We start from the raw sequence: 10008 nt of genomic DNA, 5'->3' as shown, positions 1-10008 counted from the left end.
GGGCGTGAACTGGGGATGAGTGTGCAGAGATGTGGTGGTCTTATAGTTTATTTAACATCAGTTCAGCTAGCACAGTAGTGGAGCAAAAGTTCAAAAAGCATTAGAGTTATGTTGGATTTTTCTTTTATTTGACACGGGTGCGTTCACACCAGCCTTTTATAGTCCGGTTGAATCGAACCCTGGTGCGTTTAGCCGCTTGGTGCGGTTCGTTTGGGTCGGTGTGAACACAGTCCGAGACCTCTGAAGTGAACTAAACAACCGGACTCTGGTCCACCTAAAAGAGGTGGTCTCGGAGCGCTTGCAAGTGAACTCTGGAGCGGTTCATCGCTGGTGTGAACACAGTCCGCACCAAAACATAGGAAGTGTAGTATTTACGCGTCACAAGAACGCGGATGTCTTCAAAATCTTTAGCGAAAGACTCTTTCGCTAAAGATTTTGAAGACATCCGCGGTTGTTTAGGAAGCAGAATGAAGTGTTGAACAGTGTCGTAACAGTAAAAATGCTCCGTCAACTATACATAAAAGTCAGAGCCACCTGCCGTCGGTGAAACCCCCTCCTGACTGCAGAACGTCTCTCATTATATGTGTTATAATGTTTTTTAACGGACGTTGTCTGATTATGTAATCATATGCGCGGGCCGCTAGAGTCTGTTGATCTCCAGATTAACAACAGCATGAAAATAACCTGCCGAAAGTGCCGATGCTCCATGGCGGAGGCTCCGGTAGAAATTGTCGGGATTTGCGTTTGTACCCCCTTAATGTCTGACCAATTGTTGAACAGCATTTCCGTGCACATGACTTGTGTTTGTCCGTTTGAGTTTTGCCCGTGTGAACGCAAACCGAACCTTCTGAGAAATGCAACAATGTAACAAACTGTCGTCTGGTGCGCACCAGAGAAGTGACTATTAGGTGTGAATGCGACCTTATGATTCAAGTGGACTTAAACAGCAGCACAGATGCAAACTTAAAGTGGACCTATAATGCTATATTTGAATAATATAGTGTAGGACCATACCTATATAAGGCATATTTATACTTTTTTTTTTTCAAAATACCAAACGAACGGCAATGGCCGTGGCTGTCTCCTCCTGATTGGTGGAGTTGGCTCAATAGCCGTAGCGCCACCGTCCTGACGTCAGGACAGTGTTCAAATCTGGATCAGTTTTTATCAGATCCGTTGCAGCCCCTTTTTTAGAGATTTGGGTATGGAGGAAAATAGAGAGGGTTGTGTTTTCTGACACTTGGTGAGTTCCCTGGAACACCGGGGACACATATTCATGTATAAAAGACGTACAAAAGTGCATTTTGCATGATAGGTCCCCTTTAAGCAGTAATGTAATCTCTCTAAGTCGACAAACATTTAAAAGTAATTTGAAAATAATTATTTCCTCATTTAAAACAGAAGCTGGCTCTTATTTCTTTGCAGAAATTACAACTGTTGCTGCCAGGTTGGACCAGCTGTAGCAAGCTCCACTCGCTAATTCACATTATCAATGTTTAATTGGACATTTTGGACATTTTTTATCTTTTTGGCTGACTCGTGTGTAAATCATAACCCTGCAGAATGAGGATGTGTTTGGCATAGTCACCTCGGGTAAACTTCCCTAAATCTAACCAAGAGGAGAACAGATGCTCACACATTGATCAAGTAGCATTGGGATCGATGTTACACTGACTTCTACACAGTCAGTCTGACTTTGTTTTTTTCTTTAGTGTAAACCTGCATTCCCAAAAAATAATGGTTGTAATAAAGTTGAGCTCCTTGACCTTAGATGCTATGCTAGGTTTTGTAAGCACAATATGTTGAAAAATACATGACCCTCCATTCTCTTTATAAACCTAGTGTCTCTCGTACTAATTCCCAAAGCATCGTTGTGGAGAAACTGCCCTGCCTTGTTGTCATTGGACAATCAATTGTTCAATTTGAGCCACAAAGGAAATACATGTTCTTAAATGAGACTAATTTGCTGCTATTCTATTCTGCTGAGGGATTACTAGCTTGCTGAAACAAACATACAATAAAAATGATACCTAAGGCACTTTGAAATTAAATATAACATGACATTTTAAATCCTAACAGATATCAAAATACATTTGTATGGCCTGCTTATACATGCTTAATGGTGCCCCATAGCTTTAAATGACGTTCATTCTAGGTCTATGTTACAATGACTATGAGTCAGACAGCTGCTTGCTATACTGTATAACTCGAAAGCTACAAACGTGGAAAAATAAACACACATTAGGTTTCCTGCCAGAGTTTCATTACCTACTTACTTGAACACACATCCTGTTCGACCCTGTTTCACGAATGAACAAACAAACAAAACTGAAACTGAAAATTGGACTGATGATGGTGGTTTGCATGCTACTGTACATGTATATGTCTGATTAACAGGTTAGCAGCACATTAAACAACATGTAGAGTCTAAAATATAACTATGATAAGTTCAAATGCTGAACACACTGTCCATCCGTGGCTTGTAAGCTAGAGATCAAGTTTTTTTTAACTTTCCCCTCAAGGCAGAGATCACCTTATACAACCCTCCAGCCGCTAAGACAAAAGGGAGCATTTCTGAAAGTTCCCCAAAGATTTTGTTTTCCATATAGACAGTACATGATTACTAACCAAATCCAAGAAACACGAAATAAACATGTTAACATTGTTTTTAACGCAAAAAGGGACGACTGAATGTGATTTTTCTTTACCACTTTACTGTGTTAAACAGTTCTCAGAGGTTGCTCAAACAGTGACCCTTCATCATGAATCTGCTCTATGGTCGGATTGACAAACTAACTAACTGACAAAAGTGTCCCTCCCCCGAACATCCTCCCTGTCATTTACAACCCAGCCTCACACTGATGATGCGTGGGGCGGTAATGGGAGTTGATGCTGCATCGTTAGTTGTGCGTGTGTGTGTCTGCTAATCGCCTAATAATTGGATGCGATTGCAGGACGTAGGTCTTGAAGATGAATTACTGTCAGCCGAGCCGAGCGCACAGCAGGTAGGTGGCAGATGCTGCAGGTGCTGAGCTGGGGAGTGTCTGGTTTCCTGCTGGTGTCACACACACACACACAAACACACAAACACACACACCCATAAGACATGCATGAATACAAAGACGTTAGAGGCACACATGATTTGCATTCATGCTTCAACATGACAGGCTTGCATACCAGATTCAAACATACGAGAGATCTTACACGATATGTAAGTGTGAGAGGAACAATGTGTGCCTTAGGACACACACACACACACACACTCTGACACACACTGGTAAGGCAGTCACATGGGACTGCCATTGAAACAGAGCTTATATAGAAGCATGCCACCATGGAGAGGTTCTCTGCTCGCGGCTGCAGACTGCTAAGGGAAGCATGCCTAATCTACTCTCTATGAGAAGTGGCAGCCGCACTGTTTCAGGAAAAGGATTCTTGCCATGTCCTTTTGTTCTTTCATTGTGATTTGCACTTCATTGTCAGCACACACACCCTCCCCCCTTCAGAGCTGTCATCCTGCAGAGTGGAACTCAATAATAAAACTGATGAGAACTGCACTCCAGGATTTATTCCAACTAAATGACTTCCTAATCAGGGTTTTTCATTTATGTTTCAGACTGGCTGAGGAAGCGAAAAAATCTCACTACAGAAAAGTATGGTTAACTATATATAGATTGTGCCTTAAAGCTACTCACTTATGTGTAAACGGAAACCCTATCCATCAGTATAAAACACACAGTGAGGGTGGAACAAACTACTTCTAATGAGAACACATTTTAAATGAAACAATCCCAGTTCATTTGAATGACAATATATATATCCCTTTTGAGGAGCCACGAGATGAATCAGACGGGTTGCGAGACGGATAGGAAAGTAAACAAAATGATTATGTATGTAATTATTTCATCAAAGAGGGCTCAATTAGATTGTTCAAATATAGCAACACACAGGAACAATATAAACGGATGTCAGATCTTAGAGAAAGTTTAATTAGATTAGATTCAATCAAAACATTTTTATTCAGCAGAGTCTTGTCTCACAATCACATCCGTGCCCCTGTGTCTTCTGACTTCAATGTCCCCAGTTTACCGCTCTGTGTGAATGTGTGTGTGTCCTGTTCCTGTCTTGCCAGTCATCTGGGCCCCACCTACCAGCATACCTGACTCCATCAGCTCTTCAACCAAAGTTATACTAACCCTTCCCTTTAACTCTTCTGTCATGATCTTGGTTTTTGTGTTTAATGTTTCCGGTTTTATTTTGAAATGTGTTTCCTCATTGTGTCTGGTTTACTTCCTGTCTTATAGTTTTCCCGCCTGTGTGATTGTCTGATTGTGTTCACCTGCTGCCTTTGTGTTTCTGCCTGCCTTCTCCAGCTGTATCTTGTCTCTGTGATTAGTCTTGTGTGTACATAGTCCTGTCTTCCCTTGTGTTCATTGTTGGCTCGTCCATGTTGTTCCTATCTATGGTCCTGTCTCTTTTCCCTGAGATCCTGCCCGTCTTCATGATTTTGTTCCTCTTGCTCTCCGGTTTGTGCATGTCCGTTTTTTTGCTTTCTTTGTTTATCTCGCTTTTTGTTAAATATACCTACCATCTTATTTTGTTCTGCTCTTGTGTCCAACTTCCTGCAAAACCCTGACAGTTCAGTCCCAGTGTATAAGGCCTTTAGCTGGACTATCTTTTGAGACGAGTGTTTCTCGGGTTCTTGTTTTCCAACTTAAAGGTCCCCCTATTATACTGTTTTTCATCAATATATTATAGGTATATATACAGAACATGTCTCTGATTGGCTGAAACACCAAACAGATCATTGCAGCATCCCATAATCCCCTCTGTTTCAGCCCTGTTTCAAAAGTGCTGATTCTCTGTCTGTTACTTTAGATGAAAATAAGGAGCCCCTCTGAGAGATATTTGGTTACAAAGAACACAATGGTGCTCTAGGAGGAGATTCAGGTGATAAGGTGTGGGGGGGGGGGGGTTACCTTGGTTGGTGATTGGCTAATGGTTACACAAGCCAAAACATCGTTATGACATCATAAAGTGGCCAAAATTTGATCAGCTCATTTTCAGACAGGTTTTTATATAAATGGATCAGGACAAAAAGAGAGAGAATCTTTTTTCCTGAAACTTTCAGAGTCTCTTTACACAGAGGGGACACATGTTGATGTAGAAGAGACATGAAGAAGAGGGGGACACATGCTGATGTAGAAGAGACATGAAGAAGAGGGGACACATGCTGATGTAGAAGAGACATGAAGAAGACGGGGACACATGTTGATGTAGAAGAGACATGAAGAAGAGGGGACACATGTTGATGTAGAAGAGACATGAAGAAGAGGGGACACATGTTGATGTAGAAGAGACATGAAGAAGAGGGGACACATGTTGATGTAGAAGAGACATGAAGAAGAGGGGGACACATGTTGATGTAGAAGAGGACATGAAGAAGAGGGGACACATGTTGATGTAGAAGAGACATGAAGAAGAGGGGACACATGTTGATGAGGAAGAGACATGAAGAAGAGGGGACACATGTTGATGAGGAAGAGACATGAAGAAGAGGGGACACATGTTGATGAAGAAGAGACATGAAGAAGAGGGGACACATGTTGATGAAGAAGAGACATGAAGAAGAGGGGACACATGTTGATGAAGAAGAGACATGAAGAAGAGGGGACACATGTTGATGTAGAAGAGACATGAAGAAGAGGGGACACATGTTGATGTAGAAGAGACATGAAGAAGAGGGGACACATGTTGATGTAGAAGAGACATGAAGAAGAGGGGACACATGTTGATGTAGAAGAGACATGAAGAAGAGGGGACACATGTTGATGTGGAAGAGACATGAAGAAGTGGATTTAGCATATTAGGTGACCTTTAATGCCTGTTCGTTCGCTGTGCTCCAGGATTACTGTCTGTCTGCCTGCTCGTCTGTCAGTCCGCCCGCCTGCCAACAATCTCCCCAGCTTCCTCGGCCGATAGCTGCCCAGCCGCTCTCCATTCATCCACTTCCCTCAACCCATCTCCAGCTACAGTCACCGCTGCAAAAACAGTTAAACATCATGTGCCTCTTTGGCCAAATCCCAATGTGCCAAACACTCTGGGACTTGAATAATGTCACCTGCTAGGGCTTGAGTGCCAGAGGCTGTAAGGGCTTAAAATGATGTGATCAGGAATAACACTTTACTAACACGTTTCCTTGACAATACAATTACATACAATTGTGGGTTCAGGACTTTTTATTTGCCTTTTTTCATGGACTGACTGTCGATTTGAATGTTTTTTAGGCTTTACAGATTGGACAAGAGGCAATTGTCCCATAATCTATTTACTTGATTTTGCAAACACATTTTTAAGTTGTTGCTCTTGCTCCTCTGTTTACCTTCTTACCTCCCTTCTTTAGCTCCGAAAAACCCTGCATTCAATGTCACAACACTGAAGTTGTGGGTAATTCCCATAGGAAAAGTCTGCAAAAATGTGGATTTACGGAAAGTGTGCATAAAAGGCTTAAAATGTATGTGAGAGAGCACTCTTGCACTTGACGATTTGACAGTAGGATGGCCTTAAGCCCTCACGGACATTTCAGAAAAACGCCTCAAAGTGTGTTCGTGTGGACGAGCGAGACACTGGGATTTGGCCTCAAAGTGTGTTAGTGTGGACAAGCGAGACACTGGGATTTGGCCTCAAAGTGTGTTAGTGTGGACAAGCGAGACACTGGGATTTGGCCTTTGTCTCTGTTCTTCATTTGGCCTCAAAGTGTGTTAGTGTGGACAAGCGAGACACTGGGATTTGGCCTTTGTCTCTGTTCTTCATTTGGGTCCAGCTTCAAACTAAGCTAACACATGTCAACATCCAAAGCAGCATCCAAGCAATGCCCATTGGCCGAAAGCCCTTTGTTTTTCTGCAAAACCGGAGAAAAGAACTCTTTGGATGACCTGGTTATAACCCACTGATATGCAGCCATTTCTGATGAGTCACCACTAGATGTTGCTTCACTTTAAGGAGTCACACTCCAAGAACATTTAGGAAAACTGATGACAGAGTTTCATCAACACAGGGCTCAGTTACCAGTTTTGCAGCAGTCTGAACATCACACAAAGACTGCTCAGTACGCAGACTTAATTTAATGGTGTGTGTAATTACCCAAGCTGGCATCTTTTGAGCTGCACTGGCCTCCTATTGGTTCTGATCAGTCCAAAGGATGTCTTCATCAAACACATTCTTCCATTTCTTTTTATTGTTGAAATGAAATGAAATGAACAGTGTTGGAAATTCCTGTTTTATCCGTTCCACTGCTTTGTTCATTTGAAGGCATCATAGAAATAATTTTTGTCCAAAAACATTTCAGGAGACGAGGCTGAGGTTTGTCATTGTCAATGTGTTTTACAAAATGATTTAGAAAGCTCGGTATTCTGCAACGCTCTTGTTTTGTTGTCAAGGACCTCTCATCTCCTACCAGGTGCTCACACTCAACAGCTTTGCAGGGCTGCAGTTTTCACAGCTCTTCCCTGGAGAAACACCCTTCAAATGTCTCTTTCAGCAACCCTGGATGACTTTTGCAACCTATTGTTTGGGATAAAGAAGTCTTCTGATTTTTGTCGGATTTATTTTAGTGCTGTTGTGACTCCTGAAAGTAAATGTTTTTCTTCCCTGAACTCACATTCCAAGGCCATGTTTTGGTACAGGTAGCACAATCAGATATGAAATATGCAAAATTCCGACACAGATACAGTATCTGCTAAAAGTTTAACAGCATCTGAAGATGATAGGTCTGCAAATCGGGAGGGGAATTCTTGTTGGAGTTTCTCACAGCTCAATCTGAATTAATTGGGTTGGTTCATCCTTGCTAAAACATGATATGATGTTTTTGTGGCTTGTTGTGGAGGTTCTTACTTGGGACTGAGGATTGTGAAAGAAAATATTTGAATATGTGCAGAGAATTATCACCAGATTGCTCAATGTCTGCAACATAACAATTAATATTACATATTGATTGAAACCAAAAAAAACAACAATCTCCCCACTGAATTTTCTGAAGGGAATACATTATGAAGTCTATTTATAGCTATTAAATATAAATAATTAAATATGCATTACCCTACATATTTAATGTTCCTTTCAGATTATTGAGTGTACCGCATATATTAAAAATGTACAGAAGAAAACCCTTTTTTTATTCTGTTTTGTTGTTAGTATTATCTGATTTTCTTCCGTATTTTTTGATTTTTTTCTCTGGACAGGAAGTCCTAAAAGCAGAATTGTTTGACTACGATCAGTTGAGCTAAGTTAACAGCAACTATAGGTAGCATGGCCCAAAAAATATTCGAGGATACGTGTCTTATTTTCTCTCATCGTAACTTTTTTAGGTGAAAGAGAAACATGAAGATGAGAGAAATCAGTTGAAGGACCACAGGGTATACATGACTCTGGCCATGTGTTTAATAAACATCTTAAAACAGGCCACTTGTTATTTTGTTCCAGTAATGGTCCCTCTTTCTTTTAGCCTCTTGCAGCTCAAAATTAACATATTTTTCTTGCTCTCAAAATAATTTGATTTCTGTCAGGGACGAGGGGAATAGATTGCAGGGGAACTACAAGTCTCAACCCAATTAGTGACCTCGTTCGCTGAGCACACATCCCCCTCCTCTTCCTCTCTTCATCACACTTTCCATTCACTACCACTCTTTATACTCCTCTAACCTCCAAAGCCTGTCTTTTCTTCTCTGCTGGACTTTCTGTTCTCCTACTTCTCTCCTGTTTCTCTCTTTTTCTTTTTCTGCACAAATGAGTCCATTCTGCCCGGGGGATGAGACCACGGTGGTTAAATCAGATTGGGGCGAGGTTATATTTGGACTGTGGCATGAGAGAGAGAGCGAGACAGAGAGGGAGGGAGAGACGAGCATCAAACAGCTGGGTGATGACTGCATGGCCTATTTTACATCAGCAAATTGGCTGAAAGTGGATTCCCAGGGTGCGCTGAGCTGACAATATTAGTCATATCAGTTTAATAAAAACCTCAAACTCATTTGAAGCCGCCTGCCTAATTACCACATGGGTAAAACATTTGAAGAGTGATGATAATAAACATTCATTGATGAGTGTACCCCTCAAATATCTTTGCTCCCAATGGTTTGACACTGCTTGCCCCTGACTTAGATCAACAGGAAGATTAGAGCAAATGAAGCCCATTAAGTCAACCATGTAAATACACATGAATGACTGTTACACTATTTTTATTTCTGTGTGTGAGGGTCACCTAAGCTTGTTTTCAGAATTTAGAGACTAAAAAAAGAGTCATTTTGATGTTATTTCTTTTTTTTCAGTAGACCTTGAGGTGTTACCTGGAAATCACAACATCACCTCGCCAAATTCCATGATTCATACTTACGTAATAACATGAGGTTTGCTGACTCGTTAAGAAAATAACTATGGATGCCAGGAGGGGCCATGGTGGACTTGGCAGAACTGAGACCTGAGACCAGACTCAAGAGCAGATTTCAACTTCTAGCTAATGTAAAAAACACTGAAATGTTCCAATCAGACCAAAAGATCATATTAAAGAGGACATGTAATGCTCATTTTCAGGTTTCATATCAGTATGTAGTGTCTCTACTTTAAAGAGTCCTCTCCTGCTGATGTTCAGGTGTATATCAGTATGTAGTGTCTCTACTGGGACATGTCTCCATGCTTTAATGTTCAAAAAGCGCTTTATTTTTCTCATTCTGCCTGTCCTGCAGCTCCTCTTTTCACCCTCTGTCTGAAACCAGAGCCCACTCTGCTCTGATTGGTTAGCTGGCCGGCTCTGTTGTGATTGGTCAACAGCTTCGAGATGCACAAAAACCCTATAGAGAGGCGAAGTCCCTCCCTTTCCGGGGGACCTCCATGGGACCTTATTTCGGAAAAATTATGTATTGAAGTCAAAAGTCTGTTTGAATTGTGCCACGAATATGATGTTTGTCAATTTAAAAGATAATTTTGCAAGTCAAAAAAATTGAAATGTGTCGTAAA

This window comes from Trematomus bernacchii, unplaced genomic scaffold (assembly GCF_902827165.1).
Source record: "Trematomus bernacchii unplaced genomic scaffold, fTreBer1.1, whole genome shotgun sequence".
NCBI classification, from domain to species: domain Eukaryota; kingdom Metazoa; phylum Chordata; class Actinopteri; order Perciformes; family Nototheniidae; genus Trematomus; species Trematomus bernacchii.
The sequence above is the reverse complement of the archived record's forward strand: the minus strand, read 5'-3'. Positions refer to the sequence as shown.